Consider the following 26,709-nt stretch of genomic DNA (forward strand, 5'->3'; position numbering starts at 1 on the left):
TTCGAATATTAAACAGTTTCAAAATTTAAAAAAAATATCCGGAATTCCTTAAGATCAAAAATTCAAGAAATTCGAAAATACCGAAATTCGGAAATTCGTGGATCCAAAAATTAAAAAAAATCAGGAATACGAGAAATGAAAAATTGAAATATTTAAGCATTGAAAATTCGTCTATTCGAAAATTCTAAAATTCACAAATTTCAAAATTCTAAAAGTTAAATCTTCAGAAATTCGAAAACTCAAAAGTTCGAACATGCAGAAATTCAAATATTTGAAATTTCAAAAGTTTTAAATTTCGAAAATTTGAAGAGCGAAAATTTAAAAATTCGGGAGGTCAAAAATTTGGAAATTCAAAAATTAGATAAATCGAAAATTCGAAGACTCGTAAGATCAAAAATTTTAACGTTCACAAATTCAACAATTTGGATTCGAGAATTCTAAGCTAGAAAATTCGAATATTATGATTTTTGAATTATACTAATACTAATCAAATACTGATTAAATCACTAATTAAAAATGAAATTCCATAATTCAAAAAATCGAAATTTCATGAAGCAGATATTTCGAAAATAGGAATATTCAAAAATTCGAAAATCCAAGAATTTGAAAATTCAACGATTTGAAATCCAAAGATTTGACAAACTTAAAAATTCGAAAGATTGAAAATTAAGAGATTCGGAAATTCGCAAATTCAAGAATGCAAAAACTTACAAAACGAGAAATTCGAAACTCAGATTCAATAGATTATTGTTCAATTTAAAAGTTCCAAAATACGAAAATTCGTAATTTCGAAATTCCGGTGGTCCGAGAATTTGGAAACTCGAAAGTTCAAACATTAAAAAAATTGAATATTCGAAAATAAAGAGAATCTAATAGTCAAAAATTCGATGATCCGAAAATTGAAAAATTAAAAAACACGCACATCCAAAAAAAATATTAAATAAAGATTCGTGTATTCGGAGGTTCCAAAATTTCAAAATTTTAAGAATTCCAAATTTGAGTATTTAGAAACTCGAAAACTCTAAAGTTGAACATTCAAAATTTCGAAAATCGCAATATTCAGAAATTTAAGAATATTAAAATTTGAGATTTTGAAATCTCGGAAAGTCGAAATCCAAAAATTCAGCATTTCAATAATTCAAGAATTCGAAAGTTTGAAAATTCAGAAACTCGAAAATGTGGAAATTTGAAAATTCGAAGGTTATAAATTTTTCTATTTTTGAAAGTTCGATCCCAAGTAACAATTGAAGTTTTATAGCACGCTACAAGTGCAATCTATATTTTATGAGTGTCTATAGAACTACCATTAAACCACAATTGCAACTAGGGATGATACTCAAATTTGAAAATACAAAGATAGAAAATCTCAAAGATTCGAAAATTCATAAATTGTGGATTTCAAATAGATCGTAATTTAACAATTTTGAAAACTCAAACATTCTGAAATTCGAATATCTGAATATTCCAAATTTAAAAAAATTGAGGGTTCGTAAATAACTAAAATTTTGAAATGTTAAGATTCTAAAGTTTGAGAACTTGAAAGGTCGAAAATTCAAAAATCGAAAATTCGTGAATTTGCCGATACGAAAATAAAGAAATTTTTAAATTTTTAAACTCGATGATTCAAGAATCCAAAATTTAAAAACTTGTGAATCCAGAAATCTGAAAATTCAAAAATTCTGGAACTTGTAAAAATCGGAAGTTCAAAATTTCATAAATCTAAGAATTCAGAAGTCCTAAATTTCGTGATTCGAAGAAGTGAAAAGTCGAAGATTCAACAGATAGAAATATCGTAAATTCAAAACATTGAATGCTCGAAAATTTAAAAATTCTGTGATTCAAAAATTCAAAATTAAAAAATATAAGAATTCAAAAATTTGAGAATTCGGAAGATCGGAAGTTAGAAAAATGGAAAATTAAAAAATTAGATGGTTTAGAAATTCTTAAATTCAGATTCGAAATTTCGAAAATTCGACGTTTTGAAAATTTATGCCTTCGAAAGTTCTAGACTTCCACAAGTTCACAATTCCAAAATTCAGGTATTCGAAAATTCTAAATTCCAAAGTTCGAACATTCTAAAACCCAAACATGGGAGAATCCGTTCCGTTTGATCGTTTGGAATTTTGAAAATTTGTGGATTCAAGAATTTAAAATTTTGAAATTTTGAAGAATCAAGAACTCAAAAATTTGAAAATTCGAGATTTCTGAAATTTGAAAACTCGACGATTCGAAAACTTAAAAAAAAATTTGAACTCGGATGGTCTAAAATCCGAATATTGAAATATTCTTGTATTCGAGGATTCGACTTCAAAATTTATGAATTCAAAAATTCGAAGGTTTGTAATTTCGGAAGCGTGGAAATTCGAAAATCGTAAAACTGGAAAATTCGTTCCAACCGACATATATAAAGATTCTAGATGCACATTGAGTGAATTGGATCGACCAGGTTGAAGGGGACCGCTTCGAGGGACGAAGTAAAACCGCATTGATATTCCGTATTTTGCAAGTAACAAGTGCAAACACTTGTAGAAATTGTCGCGAATTTTCGCCACTAAAGCCACTAGCAAAGGTAAAATTTATAAAACGGAATGATTCCAAAAGGGTCTTTTGCTATTTTTGGAGTCGATGAAGAAAAAAAAAACTTAAAGGGTTGTGTACAGGACACGACCACGGTGACATTAAAAATATAGCTTTTTTATCTATCACACATATCGACACACGTTCTTGTTCACTCGCCTGTTTTCATATGTTACAATTTGCTATATACCCTCCCCATTAAAACATAATTTATTGAAGGTCTTTTAACGGTAATCTATTAATTAATCAAGTATCTCACTAGGTGATTGGCATTATTTGGCTGATCTATCTAGTAAAAATAGGCTGGTCTGTCCAAAAAATATATTCAAAAGAAAAGTTCCATATTGAGAGCTGTGATGAGGAAACCCACGCCCGCCAACGGAAATATACAGATTCTCCATAAAATATGAAATTTCATTTTCCATTTAAATTTTCAATAATGTACTAATGAACTTAAGTAAACAATCTTAAGTGTAAGTATTTCTTGATCGATTAGTGGTGGAAAAATGAAATTATTTGATAAATTACATTGTTATGCAACGTTCGCACTACCAGTTAAAACGGGTTTTTATGCTATCTTGGTGACATTTTTCTTGTTGCTAATTATTAAAACGTGTTATAACTCTGTAGTGTAAACATTGTATTATTAAACCAATTCTGCAGCGTTTTATGTTATATAGGTGTTTTATGTGGTAATAGGACTGACATAATTATATCTTCAGTACAGCGGTTTGTTTCATAATTTAAAACAGATTTATTTTAAAATTTAAATTAGTATACCCAACCGTATTTGTTGTATACCTTAAAACGCAATTAGAACTGTGTTTTAAATAGAGGTGTGCGCCGATGCATTTTTAATCGGCGGCGGCGTAAGCGACATTTTTGGTCGGCGGCGGCGGCGTTGGCGGCGTCACGCCGTTGGACCCTATCGGCGGCGGCGCGCCGGCGTGTGTCGGCGTGACGAATATTGACGCCTATGTAACTAAAAAAATCATGACAGTACAATTCCTTTCCCAAATTTTCGGTTTCTATTGTAACAGACTTCACAGCACATACAAACAAACGTTACAGCGTAAAGAAAATCTAAAAAAATCATCGCCCACGATGTACTAGCGACATCTGTTGAACACATTGCACAAAATGTAATTCTCGCAACCATATCAAATTTTTTTTTCAACTGAAGCTCCAAGAGTACCCAGCCACCCTGCTTGCTAAATGCAAGATAATAAATGAAAGGTGGAACTATTTTTACAGTTGTAAAATTTGAAGAACGAAATAGAAAAATTGTCGATGTCGCATACTACGACTTCGCATGTAATAATGATTGCAATGGACAAATTTGGAGAATGCAGAATAACGACTGTATTTCAATGACCCATAATAATTATTTATTGTTCTATATTTGGGAAATTAAGCAATGGTAAAACAGTTTGTTTTGTTTGAGGAAATTAATTGTTGTTGTCGTTTCATTGTTTTTTGTTTTTTTTTATTCATCTTTACCATAAGCCCGGGGACAATTGGCAGCTCCCATTAATTGAATTCATAAGCAAATTTTGGGGTGATTTGGTGATGTCATGGCGGCTCGAATGGAGCAAAATTTGAAAAAGGCGCATCCCATTTATTATTTTCCATATCTGTGGAAAATAATCAATTCAAGCATTTCTACCATTTCTACCATTTCTTTTTGCTGCTAGAATTCTGATAAAAACACAAATTCTATTCAAAACGAATTGTTAAGCTTGGTGGTGATGTACTTTCATGGGCCAAAATGTTTTTTATTTACATTTCTCGAGATAAAAAGCACCAATGATTTAACGATTTCAAACTTCACACAACAAGAAAACCAAAACATGTTTAGGAAGGAAGAGAGCTGGTTGTTAAAAACAACGACTTCCAGCTAAATATATAATAAGATTTATGTAACTTTGCTGACGGTTTTCAGTTAGGGATAAATTTATTCTCTAATAATAGTTTTCTTTATTCATATTTTGGAATAAGCTTTTTCTAAATGTTGTTCTAGCCGCATTGACGGCGTTCATAACACACGTAACGAAACACGCTTTTCTATTGAAACTTTTTCGTTTCGTTGTTCGTGGTACTCATACAGAGAAGGCATACTAGCGCCACCACCAAATCGGTGGTGCATATATGAAACAACCACTATCTGTCAAGTTGTCCCTGGGTTGTTTACCGTCGCTCTTTTAGAATCCCGCAGATATCAGGTGCCCTAACACGAGGCGTTATTATTGGCATTACTGCGCAGAAATGTCACTTTTAATGATCGTGTAAGGACAGTTTTCAAGGTAGACACATTACTTCATTTTCCAGGCTGGTGTTTACTTTTACTTCTTGTAAGTACAAAATCGCCACGATGATAAGGAATACGATTCCCTGGGGGGTGGGCGTAGCGTAGTTGGTAAATCGATTGCCTTGTACGCAGCGCACCTGGGTTCGAGCCCCGACCCCGCACATAGGGTTAGAAATTTTTCTTAAGAGATTTTTCTAACCCGAAGAGGCGAATGACTTTAAGGTTAAAACCTCTATAATCAAAAATAAAAAAAAATACGATTCCCTGGCACTACATTTTCTTACAACGTACCATCTGCTTCTATCTTGAGTGCAAAGTATGCTCGATGTGCTGGAATCATACAGATCTACACCCTGACGAAACCTAAATATACAGTTACTATCAATCATAATCATTCCACGACTTGACGCGTTAGGTTGAAACTGATTACTAAACAAGCAGTTCCGGGGACCAACAAATTCTAATCCATTGCATACATTCGATACACCGAATCAATTAAATTACTAACATCCTGTTATGTGCTTACTCACCGATCGGCATCGTGTTGTAACTTAAGAAATGGTTGAGAACAACTCCCACCTTGGGCACTTCGACAAGAATGAATTTCACATTTCCGGCCCATATTGTTTGTTTTGGTTTGCATGGGATTAAAAAGACCGTAACGTTTTCGGGTGGGTGCGGAAACTAAGTAACGCATTTAGCTCTATGTCAAAATCTCTTCACTAACGCCACCGATTTGTAATTGAAATCGACCGTTTTTTACTACGAGTGATGAAAATTCATCTCGTGTTACGTCTTATTTGTCTGTGATACCGGGCTGGTGCAACTGACACTGAAAATCTTTCTTGAATGGGGTTAGATCACACGATGAATAATTTATGAGACTAGAAATCTTACCCTCTGCTTCGCCACATCTGTGCACCAGCGTCGCGAAAAGTCAAGATCACTTTGCTCAACTATTCCTCGAGAAAAAAATTAAAATAGGTCACGATTCAATAAATTATAAATAAACCTGGTATTGAAAATAATTTTTGTGCTTTCACAAAACTAGTTCACGCAAAAAAAGATGACATTATACTCAAATGTTTAGTAGGTGGTTGTGTCTGAATATGTTTAATAATTTTATGATTCTAATTCATAGCTCGATGAAACATTGATTTGTATTAACTTTATTGACTAAAACAGTCAAGAATTGAACGACCTGCAACGATTTTCGTAAATTCTCGTCGTGTTATCGTGATATTTTAGTCTTGAGCTTACCGTTGGATTTTTTACAGAGTCACGTGTCTTATAGTTTTCTAAATTATTTCACGGACATGAATTGTGGCTAGGTAATGTATTTTGCTCAGAACAGTTTCATTTAATTCCGAACATTTCTCTGAATTTTAACAAAGGAATAACAGGATTACAGGTCCTAGTAATGTCTTTGTATCTAATGCTCGTGCCTATGAGACTGGTTGCTAGCAGTTGTACACAATAGCTCACATAGAAATTTCAAAACCAAAAAGCAGAGCGAATAATCCATGAATAATAGTCTGAATTACATCATGAACAGTTTCACGAGCTCGACTGGTGAATCGTGTGTAGCATATTAGGAATTAAGAATCGGTTAAAAAATCAACTGCGTTCCAGTTAAATTGATTACTTGCAAAGATTAGGATCAGGTATATAATCGCAAATTTCAGGCACATATATCTTGAAAGTGGAAGTTTTTTTTATTTGTGGATCATTTCACGCACACGAATGGTGAATTGAAACTTATATGCTCACAATCATAACCAGTTGACGAAGCAAAAATGGATCTTTGAATTATATAACGAGTGTCGTATAATGGTTTTCGAGAAAATATCAAGATTATTTTAATTTTGTAATCCAATTGACGACCACTAATATCAAATACTGATCAAGATGTGATAAATCATGAATCAGTTAACGTCGTATATTCGGTCCATAGACAATGTTCCTAGATTTGTGGATAAAATTATGAGTCAACAATTTTAGAGTTCGCGAATTGTCGGCGCGGGAAAAATGCATCGGCGGCGTGCCGCAGGTCTACCGTTCGGCGTCGGCGTACGTTAAAAATCACCGGCGGCGGCGGCGTGGCGCGGCGGCGCACAGGTCTAGTTTTAAATACATAGGGTAGGACAGATATTCTGACTGGTTAAACTGGGAAAACAATTTTAAGTCCAGTAACGCTTAAGACATGGCTTGAATTTGAATCGAAAAAGAATACCCGCTTCAACTGCTGCTGGGACGGTAAGTTCTGTTTTAAAATTTTCCGTTGTGTGCAGTACGAAACAAAAGTGTTTGAAATTAGAAAACAAAAAGTTCTGCTGGGAATGTGATTGTTTCCGATGCAATTACACTCAGATTTTTCACGCAGGGGATACAGGCCGTGTAAATGAAAACCGCGTAAATTTAAAAAAAAACGCGTTAATGAAAACCGCGTAAATTTCAAAATCCGCGTAAAAACCTGAGTGTGCTCTCCTATATAAAATACTACGCTGCTGAACAGTGCAATAACTACAGAAGCACGTTGTCAGATGCCTTACTGATAAAAAACATATAACCGAAATATGAAACATGAAAACCAATTGGCTCTTTACCCTGCGCAGCTACAAAGCGCCGTAAACATGGATTAACAAGTTACAACGCACACGCATGCATAAAAATAAATATATTTTTTTCAAACGCAACACTCTTAAGCAGCACACACCGTATTGAATTAAATCCAAACCACCCCGCCCACCCACTTTGCAAATCATTCTGTGACACCATGCTGGTACCCGACAAATCCGCACACGGCCACCGCTGCCGAAAATGCATAGCGTCTACCGCTTATTGTAGTGCCCAGACGCCGCAGCCATGATCTTACCCGTTCGACATAAGAACAAAAACTGATTCAAACGGGTACGCGTCACCTCTATTTATAAACTAACCGTATATGGTTTAGTCACTTAGGTGCGAGTGTGTGCAAATGCCAACGTTACCGAAAATCGATAGCGCTTATTGCATCGCCCGGAGACGACGTTGCTCGTGTGGGATAAGAGCAACAACTGATTTAAACGGACATGCGTTGCTTCTATTTATGACTTTTCGTGTTTCATTGAGCAACTAAGCTGCCCTCTTTTGACGGCTGTGTCTGAGAAATCTGCCTCACGAATGGTATTTTTCCCGTTTTTTGTGAACTTTTTAATTTAACCAATTTTCAAAAGTCTACTTTTATTGGGGAGATATTAAATTATTACCAATATTTAAGTTAGGTGTTTCTGAATCGGTTGGTGTATGAATGATTAAAATCCATCTAGTAATATCGGAGTTATAAGCGTGCAAACCTTACATAGTTTCGTTACATGGGAGATAGTTTAGATTTTAGAATGACACCTAGCCCCAGATAGTGGAGTAAAACATTTTTAATGTCAAAAAAAGAATCCCATTATGTCCAAAACTGTAACCAACCATTTTCGAACCAGATGACCCAGGCAACCAAAAGTTCGTATAAGAGAGCTGCATAAGCTTCTCCTTTTGGGATCATCCATAAATGACGTAGCATTATATGGAGGAGGGGGGAGTTTTTCATTTTGTGATGATGTGTGACGACGGGGGGGGGGGGGGGGGGTAGGGGGTCATGTCAGGCTACGTAGCTTTTTTAAAGGGGAATAACTAACATCGATTTTTATTTAAAAAAAAATTGCGGGCAGGGGGGGGGAGAGCTACGCAATTGCCAGGGGGCATTTAGAGGTTTGTGACGAAATGCTGCGATGGGGGAGGTGGGTGTTGAAAATTACTCAAAAATGCTACGTCTTTTATGGATGGTCCCTTTAAGTAATTTTGCAATACGTTTTGTGTTCTAATAACGACTTAAGCAGCTTTCAAGTTCCATTAAAGCTTAAGCAGCTGGAAAGTTATATGAACTTTAAAGTGTGCTTTTTAAGTATTATCTGAACTTCTGGTTGCTTGGGGAAGTTTGTGACATTTCACGTAATCTCGAATTTCCAGTTTTTGATTCTTCAAAATTTTAAATTTTCAAATTTTCGAATCCACAAATTTTCAAAATTCTTAACGTTCAAATTTACGGATTCTCCCATGTTTGAGTTTTAGAATGTTCGAACTTTGGAATTTAGAATTTTCGAACATCCGAATTTTGGAATTGTGAACTTGTGAATTCTAGAATTTCCGAATGCATAAATTTTCAAAATGTCGAATTTTCGAAATTTCGAATCTGAATTTAAGAATTTCTAAATCATCTTATTTTTTAATTTTCCATTTTTCTAACTTCCGATCTTCCGAATTCTCAAATTTTTGAATCCTTGAGTTTTTTAATTTTGAATCCTTGAATTTTTAAATGTTCGAGCATTCAATGCTGTGAATTTACGATATTTCTAACTGTTGAATCTTCGATTTTTCAATTTTTCAAATCACGAAATTTTGAATTTCTGATTTCTTAGATTTATGAATTTTTGAATTTTCGATTTTTGCAAGTTCTAGAATTTTTGAATTTTCAAATTTTTGGATTCACAAGTTTTTAAATTTTGGAATCTCGAATCATCGAATTTAAAAATTCTCAAATTTCTTTAAGTATTTTCCACTGGCACCCGACGAGAAAGAATAAAGAAAATTATGATGACAGAGAGGAATTTTCGTAGTAATTTCTGTTATAAATCGGGTTTGGTTACGAGTTAAATTAACAAAACTTTAGAACAAGTAGCAACGCGAAATATAGTGTCATCATTTTGATATGAGCTGCTGGTCGGGTTCGGGCAATCAGATAATTTTGACTCAAAAACAATTTTTAACAGGTTTGTGCGTTTCGGTGTTGTGTCACTTCCAAAGAAATATGGTTCGTAATAGGTCATCCAATGCAAGTGGAAAACATGGAGATTTATATACCGAACACAACCGCAAAACTCGTTTCCGTCGTTTTCCATAGAAATTTTCTACCAGAAGAGCAGGACACTTGACGTATTCCATTCCAACTTCTACTTGAAAGTGCAATACCAGTGCAATCCGTTTCTCCGTTATTTTTCAATCAAAAACGACATTCGTTCGAATCGGGCACGGTCAAATTTTATGGCTTGCCGATGGAATCGATACATCGTCTATATCAATGTTTTGCAACCGGGGTGAATTCACCCCCAGGGATACGTCAGATTATGCATTTTTACAGGTAAATTTCGACTTATTATCCTAATATTTCCATCGAATTATTGTCACTATATTATAGAGTCAATTATTCGATGGATATATTAGGATAACAAGTTTAAATTTACCCGTAAGAATTCATAATCTGACGTACCCCTGGGGGTGAATTCACCCCCGGTTGAAAAACATTGGTCTATATGAATGTGATTTTCGTTCGATTATAACAAATGATTCGATAGTACATTAACTGTGATGCCATTATTTTGTGTTGGCCCTTTACTAAGAATGATCAAGAGCCGGCCTGTTTTCGTTAATCATCAATTTATAAATTGTAATCGTTCTTCCGAAATCCATCTGCAATTTGGAAAGTTGAACCGGCAAGAGTAATCGTGAAATGTACCTAATAATACCTAAGTGATGACGAGCCGACGATGAACGATTTTAATCGGGCGTCTGGAGCCTGTTTTATTATCAGAGAAAGGAGATTTCAGCACGCAAGGAACAATGGGTAGGAGGATTTCTCGTAGAGATTTTCTTTTGTTGTCGGCTGAACGATCTTTTAAAAACCCTTACGTACGGTGGTAAAAAGTTTAATTTTTGCGGTGCCACTATAAGAGCGAAATCGCATTTCGTTTTTTTTTGTGAACTTTTATTTCAATAGATAAAATAATAAAAACAATTGTTTTCTGTTGATAGCATTTGAGTTTTTATAAAGCTTTCGTTTTAACAACTTTATGATACTTTTTATTTTTTAATCAATTTTCACACTTAGGTTTTAAGTTAGTTGTCCGACTAAAGATTTCGACCGTTCAGTGGTAGCCGGTGCTGTATCGCCAACTTGACGTTTGAAAGCAGCTTTATGATAATTGTTTCAAATTAACCCCATCATGTTCATGTTGTTTATAATCAACAACGTTTTCAAACAGTTATAACTCTCGGTTTAGGCTATATTTTCTCACCAAAACAAATAAAGCTAATAAATGTGACTCTATTACCTCTGTTTACGCACATTCAAACGTCTGTAGAGCTGTCGGATTTTATGACGTGGGAAACTGTTCGGTTCGCGGTATAGTAAACTCTTAGTCACATTAAATAAATTCACTAGGTTTATTCAGTAGAATTAGGCACTTATCGTAAGTCCAAACTGTTCAGTATGAAACGTTGAGTATAATTCGACTGTAATTCATTGTAGGATTGTAAAGACTGTTTCTAGTGGTACTACTGAGATTTAGTAACTATGTATGCCGACTTTTGATACTAACTAACTTTGTATGATGACTGACTGTTCTGATTGCAATTTGTACTATATATAGGTTGCTACAATTATTAGATGAACACAACTGTTCTGTTCAGGAAGTGAGAATCTTCTAGAAAACTGACTGCAGTATGAGTTGTTGAACGCAACAAACTCTTCCGTAACGCCTATAGTAGTTGGTTCATTATGCGATACCTAACTGTCCTGTACTACAGTGAAGTCTCACTTCCTCGAACTTATGCAACCCTAAAGCTGGCGCAAACAACCTCCCTTTTAAGAACCAACATGTGTAATAGACTGGTTTAATTTTTTGACTTTTAGCTACACCAGGCCCTACTGATTCCTTTTATGGCCCTTAGTAATTGTGCAAATTTTGATACCGATCGGTTGTGTCTACGGACCCTCCAAAAATTTCAAAATTTATATGGAAATTAGTGTGGAAAATCGGTTAAAATTGAAAATAAATTCATAAAAAATCACCTGACCAATAAATTCGTGAGAACACTATATATTTCTAAAGGTATTCTTCAAATGAACACATTCGTGGAACATTGTAAGTTTGTGAAAATTCGCCGAGAAAAGTTATTTACTAAAGAAGTAGCATGACTTCAGAACAAGTGGATTTTATTATTAATCATTGCAAGCCTGTTTGAATAGTTGCATCTGCCATACGGGATCGGTGGGTGGTAAGTCTAGTTTACACTTGTATAACGATGGAGCTATTCCAACAGGCTTGCTATGATTAATAATAAAAACCACTTGTTTTGAAGTCATGCTGCTTCTTTAGTTAATAACTTTGAGTACGATTTTCACGCAATTGGTTCTTCTTTCTTCTTTAAGGAGAATTCTATTTAGATATGAAAGGTTGGGCATGAGAGGGTTAAGAAGTAAGCGAATGAACAGGTGAGCACAGGTAACCTGGGATGTCGTACACAAACCCAATGAATATGGCGGAGCCGGTTGAACAGAATGTTGACTGAGGTCCGACCCCGAAGACTCAGATGAAGGTAACTTCAAGCAATGCATTCGAAACATTACATGCACTAACAGGTTACGTTCCATAGGGTCAACGAAGTTTATTGGCACCCGGTAACTGATAAAATAGTAGATAGGCAGACAGACAGACAGACAGACGGTTCGTTGCAATTTGTTATCAGCTGTTTAGATACACCAAGTAGTTGTCACGCGTCGCGGGATCCACGAACTGATATCGCAAGTGCCTTGAACCGGCACGAACTGTCAATATTTGAACCGGTTGTTAGTGGCAGCGACTTGGGTGGATTGCGGAAGCGCTATCTTGAGAGAGTGTAGTACAATGTAATTAACACGTTAGGTAATTGTTTGCTTGATTAATACAAAGTGCATTTTATTGCTCTCGTAAATTACGACGATTTGCAGTAATTTAGATATACTTAGATGCAAGCTTAGATATTATTGCGACCAAGCAGTGTATAAACATAGGCAGAAATTCTAACTTGGCATTTTAGTTGATACCTTTATTTTCTAATATCCAATATCTTTCTGATATCGGTAGCAACTAAGGTAGCAACCGAAAATTTTAGTGGAAAAGGTTTTGATAGAGCTAAACCGAAAAGTACTATAATAAAACCACCTAGTGGTGCACTCACTTTTCCAAACCATGATTCCATGGAGGTATGTTCGATATGATTGTGGAAATGTCTATTGTATTCTTTGCCGCCGAAATTGATGAGCTATGTGTTGACGCTGAAACACTTGAAGAAAAATAAATATCATACATTATAAGACTAATGAGCATTAGTTTAATGTTGTCTTCCTGCTAACTTATTTGGGCATGTGAGGGTCGATGTGTGAAAAACCACAACCGAACCATCCCTCAGCTTATTTTTATGCACCTGGTGGGTGGAGGCGATGGAACTGAGAGAGGGGTGAGGTAATTCATGGAAAGTATACAAAAAGTTTATTGAGAAACGAAGAAATTAAGAATTTTTACTCATTCAGCCAATATCTTTTAATTTAACGCAATGACAGATTTCCCATGAAATTCAAAAAACTTTCTTCTATAAATTGTAACGATTGCACAGTGGTCCGAATCCAGAATTTAGGATGATAAAAACATTTGTGACTAAACTACTGGTTCTAGAGATTTCACGTCTTCGGAACAAATAATCTGTGTCAATTGGGGCATCTTTTGAGATGGGTGCTATTAGGGTGGTCCTTATTGTTTGTACGATCTGAAAATTATTTTCGAAGATAATAAGAAGAGATAGAACAATGAAGTGTTCCGCAAAATTGTAGCACAACCTTTTTCAAGCAACTTTGCTAAGGACGTCATATTTGTAACTTTAATGGTTTTAATTTTACAGCTATTAAAATGTTGTGTGATAAGGTATCCCTAATAAAATCAGTTTTTTCGTTATAACTTTTTAAATAATTTTTTTCCGTCAATAGCGTCTTCACAAAACTTTTAGAGCTTATTGAGACAAATATTATTTATATGGACATATTTGAGATAGCTCATTTAGTTCAAAAGTTATGAGCATTTTTAGCAAAAAAACACAACCTTTTCAAATGTTGATATCTTAAAATGGAGCAAGTGAAATTGATTTCTTTTTTTTTGCATTCAAAAGACCACAATTGATAGTATGTATGAAAAAATCTCAGAGGTCATTTTTGTTTAACTCATTTTATTTTAGTTTGAATATTGAGAATGTTACTACTATTTGTAGCATTAAAAGTAAAACGGTCAGTGTAACCTAGCAACTATTTTTCAAATAAGATCAGATAGATAAACAACATCTCAAATAAAACCTCTCGAGAGTGCCGAAGGGCCCGCTGAGTTGTTTCCGATGTATTTCGTTTCGCCTGAGCCGCGGAAAACCTTTCCAGCACTACGTCATAATTATTATTATTTTAGTCACAGCCATGGTAGAATCCATTTGGGAATCGGAAAACCTTCCCAGCAACCTGCTTAAGTGCGGCGAAAGGCCCATGCATGCTGTTAATTTGTCACGAGTAATCAAGATCCGGGTAGCATCCGGAAGATCTAGAAATCTGGAACATTATTTGACCTATTTTTCAACAAGATCATAGGGTCCGAAGTAAGCCGCAATTTTTTTAATACATCTTCAATATTGGCAACGCTGCTAAATTTTCTTGAATGGTTTTCTCGAAACTTGCCGATAGACTAGAAAAACTCTAGAAAGAGAACTGCGGAGACTCCATTTTGAATCGATTGGATTCGCGTTTAGCTGTCAAAAAGCGATCCAATCGAACATTGCCTATCCTTATAACATGGGACGTGTTGCCATACAATGCCGGGACATACGTTGCCAAAAATTTTAGAAACGAGGAATAAGGCTATCCGCAAGTTTCGAGAAAACCATAGAAATACATAGAGTAGAATGGGGTCAAACAGGTACGGGTGTACAATAAGTATAGGGCAGTATCTTTGCAATGTTATTGCAGAGGTAGCTCGTGTTCCGTGAGTTAGATACACGGTAGAGAGCATCGTTGACGACTATCATTTCGGCTGTTGCAGCAGACGTCGTTTATGTTTTCGCGTGTTGTTCTGCGGAAACGAATTGTCTTTCGTCCTCAGTACATTTCATTTAATCAACGTAAAAAAACATCAAGTGAGTTGTTTCTTACGTAGAAATTAATGTTAAACAAGAGTATTGTGTTGGTTTTTTGATATTTTTGGTTTTTGAAAAAGATTCGGACATCAACATGGAACATACGCTACCAGCAGGAAGAAAAGCATGCTTGACGATAGACGAACCAAGTACCAAAAGTTAAGGGGAAACTTAATGGAATTGCGCGCGGGGCTTTGCCGAATTTTTAAAAATCGCCGGAGAAAAATTTCGAAAAAAGGAAAACATACAAAACTCGAGAATCGTCTAAGCTACATTTTAGTATTTTTTAAGTTGCGAAATTTGGTGTTTTGTTCGAATGGTGTACCGGCAAAGCTTTGATTTTCAAATTTCTCTTATATTTCCTATGCAAGTACTACTTTTTATTTACATACATTTGTTGAGAATTTTATAAGGAACATTTCCACCGCTTACATCACATAGAATCGAAGCACCGTTTCGGAGATATGTACATTTTGCCGCACATTAAATCATATTTAGAAAAATCATACTTGCGCCGCTGCGGATTAAAAATTTTACACTGTTGCCGTCATTTTACCCATGCTTGGTTGCTGTGCAAACGAAATGAAACCCCGCGTGCTCCTGTTGATTTTTAAATTATTCGAAGTCATTTCCCGCTAATCAGACCAGTTGACATTGGTCATGTTATACAAATGTATTTTGAATAAATTGATTTTTTACAGAAAATACTACAAGTTTTATTTTATCCTCGCGGAAGTCCCATTAGTGGTACACTAAACGAGCAGCCGCCGTTTCTCAAAGATGATTTCGCTAGAGTTTCTCAACGTGGTGCACTCGGGGCACTAGCATGACTGGCGCCGGAAGGTTATTATTATGAATTAGAAATGTATGATGTAAATTTTGTAGTGATATAAAAAGCCTCCTAACTAAAATTCATTTAAACAATGTTTTATTAGAAATGCTAATTCTGCTTTACTACAAATAATCTGTTAACTAAAATAAATTTTGCAACTGAATTGATCAGGAATATGGATTTAATTTTATGATATGCAGTTCTCAGTTACCCGACGACGCTGATCATTGTTTATTTTATAACAGCAGATAGATGGTTTTCGATAACATGTCTCCAAAATGTAGATTGAAGTTTCTATAAACATTTTGTGCATAGATATTCTTATAACATGTTTTAGACCAACACAGCACAAGTTAGTTGGTGCATCAGGCATTTCTGACAGGTTCACAATTTTTTGAAACTGTTTGTAATCTGTGAATATGAATGAAAAGTATGGAACGAATAAAAATGCAATTAATATATTGAAAACAAATGTAATGAACTTACGTACATATTATAAATATGATTGAAGATAATGATGATATATGAAGAATGTAACAAAATACTGACAATACACATCAGTTCCACACTAAATTTAGGAAGACAATGAAACTTTCGCCAGATTGTTTAGTTTTAGATATGTATTACCTTCGGGGAACTTTCTTCGTATTTCTTGGTTATTGTATCGATATTTGTGAATTCAAGGTTTAGGAGTTCATACATCAGATATCAGATCAGATTTATTTTTTGTTATTCGAAGTGAACCTGCAAAATGCTTCACGAAATTTTAAATCAATTTCATTTAAACAAACATCTTCTAACTAAGTATTATTATACTCTTTGAATCCTGTTTGTGTTTAAGTTTTGTCATAACTCTAAAAATAGTTAAATATTTGGCCTGAAGGGTGATGTGTCATATTCCATTCGACTTACTTCGTCAAGGTCGGAAAATGTCTGTGAATGTATGTATGTATATATGTATGCTTGCACATGTACGTGTGTACTTGGTGTAGAAACTGGATCGCCGTGATATCACAGTGATGCAAAACTTATTGAATTGGGTTCCAAATTACCTGAATTTAGCAATCGCTAATGACTAACCAAATTCGCTTTGGCCACTTTCGACGGCCGGTTTGTTGGACTTTGATTTTGATTATTTTTGCCTTCTTTTTTACATTTCTTATAAAAGAAATGTATAGAATTCGCTCAAACTTTCAAGATTTTTTCCGAGGCCCGGAGGGCCGAGTCTTATATACCAATCGACTCAGCTCGACGATTTGGGACAATGTCTGTGTGTGTGTGTGTCTGTGTGTGTGTGTGTATGTAACGGACAAATTCTCATTCGTGTTTCTCAGCAATGGCTGAACCGATCTTATCCAAACCAATTTTAAATGAAAGAACTAAAAAACAGTATGAACGCTATTAATTTGTTTTTGATTCTGATGTTTAGTTTCCAAGATATGAATGTTTGAATGCGTAAAAATGGCGTTTTTTGCAGTTTTTTTGAATTGTCTGCCGAAATTGACAATATAGATTAACAATTTATATATTTTTAGACAGCTTTAACGAATACCTTTCGAACAAGCTATAGATTGTTGAAATCGGACTATTATCAAAAGAGATATTTAACATTAAATGCGGACGAAAGATTTTTATCATTTCCCATTGCCAGAAATATGACCAAAAACATGTAATCTATTATTAACGCCAAAACGGCTTATTTTAGGTTAATAGTATCTTCGGAGAATTTAATGGAGGAAATATGCCCTTTCTTTTGGTATTGTGCTTTTGCTGATTAATCCCCCTATGAGTGAGATATTTTCACAAATTTTCTTGGAAGTGATTATATCGAAATGATGTCTTCAGCAAATTTGTAGCTCTTACTTTTGCGAATAACTTTACTGAAGACTTCAAATATCTATTTTGAACACTTTAAAAGTTATGGCTTGTTGTTTGTGGATTACTCTTTGTCGCCTATTTATTATTCAATATAGAAATAATCCATTGAAATAAGCCAAACATTATTTCGACAAATCGAATTTTGTATTTCATTTTTCTATCTACAACCGCTAGAAATAATCACCGCACCGAACACTTCCAAGTTGTCTGGAAGGAACTTGATAACTTATCAGTGCAAAAATGTTCATTTGTGCGAACCTTCTGACTGCAATTTTTCTAACTAATGACCATCGGATCGATCTGAAACATATCGGAAAATGAAAAGCCAAATAACTAACTACAAGCAACGGCGTAGCCCAGAGAAGGTTTTGGGGTTTAACACCATACAACCCCCCCCCCCCCCCCCACCACACCCAAAAAAAATATTGGATTGAAGTTGAAAATTTATTGATGCAGACTGATTTAATTCAATATTACAATAACAATTATCTGATCCGTTGATTGATAACCTGTTGTTGTAAACATCATGAGGACTTTTGATAAATTGTCGGAATGGGGTACTGATATGTACCTGATCTATTGGTCTTCATTTCACAGTTGTCTAATAGCATCAATATCAAATTCCTGCCTGAAAACATTCCAATAGAAAATTACAGAGTTCTGTAATCAATCATAGTCCTCAGATTTATTTTCAAATTGATCTCGTTTTTGTAGAAATGTACTGTAATAAGGGTCTTTATTTAATAGGAAGAGAAGTTAAAATTGATTCAATGTCTATGAAACATAGAACTGCTCACCAAAAAAATGCATAACTTTCAACATTTGCCAAAAATGTTTTTGCCTTTCTCATTCACTCTAAAATTCGTCAATCTAATCCCGACCCGGAGGGCCGAGTGTCATATGCCAATCGACTGAGTTCGTCGAGATCGGAAAATGTCTGTGTGTGTATGTATGTGTGTATGTGGAAAAAATGTGACCTCTGTTTCTCAGAGATGGCTGGACCGATTTGCACAAAGTTAGTCTCAAATGAAAGGTACAACCTTCCCATCGGCTGCTATTGAATTTTTTATTGAGTGGACTTCCGGTTCCGGAGTTACGAGTTGAAGAGTGCAACCACACAGCAAATTCCCATATAAACTGAAATGAAAAATTTTCAAAATCAAATTTGTATTTTGACTTTTTTTGGACTTTGGTACATTTTTGTCTTTCTCATATAGAAAGGTTATGCAATCACTCTAAAAATCGTCAATCATACCGGTCCGGAGGGAGTATGCAGTGAGGGGTAGCTACTTTAAAATTAAAACTAGTTTAAAATTTCTTAACAAGTTGAAAATTTTCGGCAGGATCTGGAGCTCCCGGACCTTTCTCCATGATCCGCCCCTGGTTTCAAGCGACGTTTCAGTATCACATAGTATCTCAAGATCGTGGCTGTCGATCCATTGTATGTATGTGCAAATCGTACTGAACATGTAATATTCATTTCCACCATTGTATTGAACATAACCAGCCATGGAATCGTAGTCTGGACAAATGAGACAAGCACAATTGCACCACTAGGTGGATTAAGACAGGTTTTTTGGGAATGCGTCGAGTTGAGACGAAAACGTAATATGATTAATAACGAGGATAACACTTTCCGAATGTAGAGAGAAATTTATGAAAAATGACGATTTCCATTCGACTCTAGCAGATTCTGATCGATTTTGATGAGCATTTGATTTTTGTTGTATGACCAATTATATGTATAGGTCAAATGTTTAAAATCAGTAATTTAAGGTCAAGATAGAATCATTTTGAAACCGCCAACTTCGGAGGTTTAGTATCTTCGATGAGTTTTACAAACGTTAAACAGCGCATCATTTGATAAAATAATTTTGACGGTATATCGTACAAGAAGTATTTATGGTGATTTTTCTCAGGTTAATATTCATGACTACAATAAAGTCTCAACAAATTCGCTAAAGACACGAACTCTGTTACTATTTTCTGAAAATAAATTCTGCATAATTTAAAAACTTCAAAAAATTACGGTTTCGGAATTATGCCGTTTGGACAGTATGATCGATTTTCACCAAACCGAATTTCTGGCTACGCCGCTGATTTTAAGTAAGTAGAAACAAAGTCGTTCTACACTCGTTCAAAAGAAACTTCTTCGAATGCTGAATATCTATTATAACACGTTGAAACCCCGATTTTATCAGCAAAATATGAACATATGTTTGATGGGCTCTAGCAGACGAACAAGACTGAATTCGAGTAAATCCTTTCTTGAGCATGTTTTCCTTATCATGAAGATGGAAATATGCAAAAATAAAAAGTTCATCATAATCAGAAATAGTTATCAGACTACATCAAGGGACGGGAAGAATATTTTAACAGCTTCAGTTTATTATAAAGAAAAAAAATTGCCCGATTTAGTCAATGTCCCCATTTTGTCAGCCTAAAATACACCATGAGACTGATAAAAATGGGTCTTTATTGTATGTATTATTCACTGTGTTTTACATTAATAGGTACATTTCATTTTTGGGGATTTTTATTGTATCGAACTACAACAATTTTTAGGTAATTTTCAAAGGGTTTTTTATAGACTTCTTCCAAAATTTGGCGAACCTATTCCAATTCGTATACCAATTAATTGGTATACTTAAGGGTTAATATGTTGCAGATAGAGAAAATACTGAAATTTTCAGCTTTTTTCTTATACAATATTACGAAAGATTATTAAACAATTTTTCTTAATAAGTTTGTGAAAATTATAAACTATTTGAAATTTTTTAATAGTATAATCATATATATTTGTATTTGGTATAATTTTTTTTATTTAACCGTGATTTTTTAATAAATAGTGACCATCGCTTCACAACGTAGTCTATTTTTCATGGCTTGCGGTGAGCACGATCTCTCGAATTGCTGAACTGAAAATTATGGAATAGAAATTAATTTTTAGTATTCTTTACTTTACTCGCCGCGCAGATAGCTCTGAATTAGACCCGCTGGTGCCCTAAGACGATTTCGCTAGATTTTCAGTACACTGTGCACACAGTGCATTAACGCAAGTGACGGAAGGTTATCGAAAAGTTTCGTGAAAATGAAGATTCCAGTAATGATGATGATTTTCCCAAACGGTTCGTTTTCGAGAGGTTTTTATTTGTTCTTTGGCATTAGGATTAGCGATAATAATTCAAATCAAGGATACTACTGGGAAGTCACCTTTAGAAAAAGTCGATGTCGAAGTAAAATTTGGAACTATGCACGCATGCACTTCAGAGATGGCGTGATATCCGGAGCTGCGATTTCATTTCAACCCTTTTTTGTGAAAATGGCGATACTTACAAATGTAAACATAAGGCTTTTTTCATACATGCGAATGAGGGCTTTGAAACGCAACAAATTAACCTAAAAATTTTGATTCTACGATATTGCTTTCTTAAACTACAGCAAAAAATACAACGGGCGAAACTGTATTTTTGTTTGTTTATTTAAAGTTTCGCCCTCCACGCTCCATGCAAACAAACAGGGCGATACTTTTTTTGCTAGCAGTTTAGAAGCGAAACTGTCATTTTCGTATTTTTTAGGATTATCAAGCTGATATCAGCTGTAAGTAGTAACAATGATCGCTATTGAAAAAAACCCCGAACGAAATCGGTGGTGTAGAACTGTAGTTATTGTAAAAAACGTAAGAACGATACTTCAATGCTGATAGGTGGGACCGAAAAAGTAAACAATCGCCAAAGGGTAAAGTATAAACTTCAAATCGATTAAAAAAAATGCGATTTTTTTGGCTCAGTACAATATATAACCCCTTTAGGAAAATTCAGTTTTCCCACCACAATTTAGATATTTTATTAACAGAGCATTAACAATAATTCGTAGCTATGTCTATTTTATGGGCCATTTTTTCGCTTCCCATTGATTTGATTTGAGATTTCTAGCACTGATGTTGTCCTATGCTGATTTGAGCGATTCTCTGAGTCCTGCCACTTTCCCATGTAGTATGTGTTATCAAAAACATCGCGAAGCATCAAGTTCTAAATGTTCTCAAACGATATAATATCCGAAGAGAGTGATAAGAGTTATAAGAAATGTCTCATCACACTGTTAGGTGGATTAAAAGCGTTTTTGTTTTTATTGTTTATTTGCCTTTTTATACAGAAAGGTTATACTAACACACTGAAAATTGTCAACCTTATCCTAATTTTTTGTCTAAAATAAGCTTTTTGGCGCAGCTATGAGCGTGCGGCGAGGGGTTACCACATATCACTTTCTCCCATTAAACCCATTAAATCTCCCCCATCATACCCTCTCAAACCGCAACCCCATCTCATCTTCTTCAGGCCAACCTCCGTTAGACCCACCCACTGATACCTTCACCTACCTATGACTTTTGAAGGATTCCCCGCGGGTCCGAAGAATACCATCCGCCAACCCAGTACTCGACGACTTACTAGACTGAGGCGCAAATTTGTTTCGCTGATCTCCCATTTGCGCGAAAGTTGAAAGTTTTGCTCTTCTTTCCCTGTCACCATACACGCCTTCTCTCCCCTGTCCTCGATACATCTGCTGCTACACTGATGTGGAAATAAGCCCCCCTTTGAATATCTTGACCAAGCATAAGTCTTCGTTAAAAATCAAATTTGTATTCTGTATTCCTAGTTTTAAGATAGCTGTAATTTTTACTCTTTATTGAAACTCTTGTTCTCCATCTTGTAAATAGAATTGTATCCCTAGTTTTATGAGTTCTGTGAAATTTCTCATAAATATTTGTTCCACCTTTTGTGTACTGAACTATATTGTTAGTTTTAAGATTACTGTAAATTTTTTTCGTAAAATACTATTACTCCCTCTCTTGTATATCAAACTGAATCCCTTGCTTTAAAATTTTTCATAAAAAATAATCTTTTGGCCCTCTCTTGTATATTGAATCTTATTTCTAGTCTTAAGATAGCTGTAAACCTTTTTTCTTGTGTAAAAAAAATATTTCAGCCTTGTAACCTCCTAGTTTTAAGATATCCAAAATGTAAAAACAAAAGAATTTAACACCGCCAAGCTAACGCATTTGTGCCTATCAAATAAACGAAATGAATAAAAAAAAACTGGATTATGCATCTAAACATTTTGACACCTTATATTTCAAAGGTATTCCTATTTCGAGAAATCCTTTTATTATTCAACAATAGAAAAAAAATTCTGCCAGGTCATATCACAGTTCAATGGTCATAGCTTTTCCAAAGACACCATGTAAATATTTATATGGGTGATTTATATGTATATATGTATTATAATATGTATAATTTTTTGATGGTGTCTCTTTACAACAAATTTTAATTTCTTTTATTTATTTTAGAAAGTTTACAGCGGATTGCATTTTTGCAGAACATTGCGTATTATTAAGAAAATTGTAATACTAAGAAAAGGTAAATCTTTGATTAGCATTATGTTTCAAATTTATTTTTTCTCTAAACTGATAAAATACTGATTTGTTACACTTTTCAAGAACATCGTCCGATGTTTCTGTACAAATTATATTGTACAGTTTTTTGTGAGTGCGCCTAAATTGTATATTTTTATTCAATAAACAAATCTTATATTTTAGTAATAGTAAGCGATTCTTCGTCTGCTTTTACCCAACGGAGCTACATTACATTTCCGTAGTTAACGTTAACGTAACGCAGTTTCGTCATTCTCGCCATACATTACACCTCTTAGAACCTCTGCGTACTTGAGCCATTTCGCCCCGAACTCCACTCGGATATTCTCCTGCGGAAAATATCGCAAACCGTTTAGCTTCGGTTTCTGTGAGTCATTTAGCTCCTGTTGTCGTGAGCCGTTTAGCTGCTGATTCCATGAGTAATACTCCAGTTTCGAATATTTCTCAGCGATGAAACTACTCTACTACGACTGCCAGTTCTCCGGCGACGGAATTTTCCTGGGTACCAATGGGTAAGTGAACTTCCAGCTTCGCTTCGATCTATTCGATACAGATCCAGTGGTGGATCTAGCCCGCTCACGAGCTACCCGATAGAGTGTCGAGATCAGTCCGGCGATTCCAGGTGGAGCGTTGCATCCGGTACATCGGCGCCTGGACGACACACAACCGGTCTAATCTACTCCGATGGAGAGTTTCCCGAAGACGGAATTTCTCCCGAACTCCGGAATTTCTCCCGAATAGTTGTTTCATGCCTTTCTAGCCGGCAGTGCTACTTTGATGACCCCTTCGCCACTTGCAGTGCAGCCTGAAGAGTATAGGCGTCACTACTCTGATGACAGCGTTCCAAGTATGTTCCTCATGAGACACCTCTTCAATAGTAATATGGACTATCACGAAGGACAAGTTCTTTGAATCTATGGACTTCGAAATCCACGTATTCGGGTGCCATATGCCTATTCACACACTCCGGACAAAGTGATGACGAAAAGTCTGGAGGACCCCTGCCGGCTCGAGAAAGACCGCCCGGTGTCCCAATACATGATGCATTCGTCCGAATCTGTAATCCTTACCGTTGATTCCCGATGCCGGAAACTAAAAGTTTGATATCTTATCCCCCCTCCCTCCCCTCCCTGTCCACCCCCTTTCCTCTGTCTCTGATACACAGATGTAGGACTTCACACTCCATCCCCCTTCTCCCTCTTGAATATCTTCGCAAAACTTCAGTGCCCTCCTGTCCTCTAGTTTTAGTTGATCAATATAAAATCTCGTTAAGAAATGCCCAACAGTACCAATACTTAAAAATAACCCTAATTAATCCCCCCTAATCTTGATAAAATTGAACCACTCCCTCTAGTTATTTCTAGTTTTAATATGTAAAATGTTAATAATTAATTGCTCCAATAATCTCCCTGCTAAAAATCCCAAAGTACATTACTATACAAAAACACAAAAATGACCCCCTAATCTTATGAATATTATATTATCCCCTCTTGTATATGTATAGGTTAGCTGTGAAATTTCTTTGGTTTCATTATATAAAAACAAAATATTATTTAAATGTGTAACCCCCTAATTTTAAGGAATTCAAAATGTAAAACAAAAAAAATGGCACCTTTAAGCTAACGCAAACGTGCCTTATCATATTGAATAAACAAGTGGTGATGAATCATATCCAAACCGATACAGCTATTTCCGCGTTGTTCTGTTCTTGTAGCCATTTTGCCAACGAGTCCACTCTAAGTCTCCTTAAATTTCGTGTATTCCTCCACTGGTATCGACGATACCGTTCAGTACGCGCCCGCGACACGAATAGCCATTAGAAGATACGTGCACGTTAGCTTTGTTTGTTTCCTCTTTAAGCTCAGCGCAGCAGCCCAAGCTGGAAACGCCATACTTCAGTATAGAGGAGGAGATACCCAATTACTTATTTACAATTATTTTTCTTATTTACAATTACAATTATTTTTCCAAAATTGACATTTTTGTATTTTTTAATAGTTCTAAGTAATTTATGCGAACTGTCATTTGAGAAATTTGAAAATTTAAATTTTTAGATTTTTTGCTATTAGCAGTCAAAGTTAACCATGTAGGTTACCCCAGTACTAGCTGGCGTCCAAAAGGGACTAGTCCCACATTGTGTTTTATGGAAATTCGAATTTTCTCATTCTTTTTCCGAGGTTTCAAGAAAAAATAATCGATCAATTTGCCATCAGTAAATGTAATGTTGTAGCTTACATAACTCGATATAATACTGTTTTTAGTTTGATTGCATTGTGAGTTGACGTTTTGGCCCAAACAGTCGTTCCTGAATGTGAGTGCCGCTCACATAACTGCTATGTATGGCTATTTTCTATCCAATATAGATTTCTTGTGTGAATGTATATTGTTAAACGTAATTTTTCGAAAATTCCAGTGAAAGTGTCATGTCGCTACATTGAAAGTTGACCGAGCAATAAGGGATCAAGAGAAAAACGGTACATTGTGGTCGGAAAATTAAATAAAAACGTAGAATCAATTATTATCTTCCGTTATGTAGTTAAGGTGTCTTCGGAAAAGTTGGTGTATGGCACCTAACGCTTTATTTGGTTGAATCATACTAGTTCGGAATTCAGTCGCTAGGGCGCTTATCAATTTTTAATAAAGCTATATAGAAATGTGGTGTCTTCGAGAAAATTGTAGGTTGTATGTTCTATCATTTTCAATATATCTTTTATATATGCAAATTTTGTAGGTCCTGTATGTTTCGAGATACAGCATGCTTTGATTGAAAAATTTACTTACAGATTATGTTTCCAAAAATGCGCCATATTTCGAAACTTGTAGGACCTACAAAATGAGTATCTTCGAAAGATGCTTATAAACCTGACATAAAACTTTTTTGGAGACACCATCTTTCTATCTCGTTCCATTAAAAAGTTGATTACAGCATCGTCGTAGCGACTGAATTCCGATCTAATATGAAATGATCAAATAAAGCGCTAGAAGCCATGCAACAACTTTGCCGAACACCATAACTCTAAAACGAAAGATCGAGAAAGGACGTGTGAATTGTGGTTTACCCCCTTTTGGACCCAAGGTACCCCGGAGATTAACCCTTCGAACTTCGAAAATGCTCGTGAATTGAAAGGTAGTTCATATAATGGTCTTATTTTTGCTAGACAACATAAACCAATGAATTTCTAATAAAATCGTGTATTTTAACAATAAAAACAATGTTAATTTGGAAATGCGGAAGTTTTTAGCCCCTTTTGGACGCCAGCCATTCAATTGATACTGAAACTTTCACAATTTAAAAAACACACATTCAAAAAAATTCATCCAGAATTTCAATATAAAATGCCTAATGGAAAAATAGATTCAGCTATTTCAAAATAATGGCATTTGATTCCGTATACCCTTTATCTCAACTCTTCCGAGCAGTTCTAGTGTTAACACCTCGCTATACATTATATTCCACAGTGTTGGGTCGAGTATGGCGGACTGAGATACTCCCGCTAATGGACCTCTCGAAGCTTCGCTGATACCTTCGGGTCTATCCAATTTAACCGTCTAGTTACCCCTTGAAAATACCGAAAATACTTCCCATGTTTCGTCGAACGAATAATCTTTATGGAGCTGAGTCTATCCGAAATGAATAAGTAATGGTTCGTGGATCAAGTGTCAATAATCCCT

The sequence above is a fragment of the Topomyia yanbarensis genome, chromosome 3 (genome assembly GCF_030247195.1).
Source record: "Topomyia yanbarensis strain Yona2022 chromosome 3, ASM3024719v1, whole genome shotgun sequence".
NCBI classification, from domain to species: domain Eukaryota; kingdom Metazoa; phylum Arthropoda; class Insecta; order Diptera; family Culicidae; genus Topomyia; species Topomyia yanbarensis.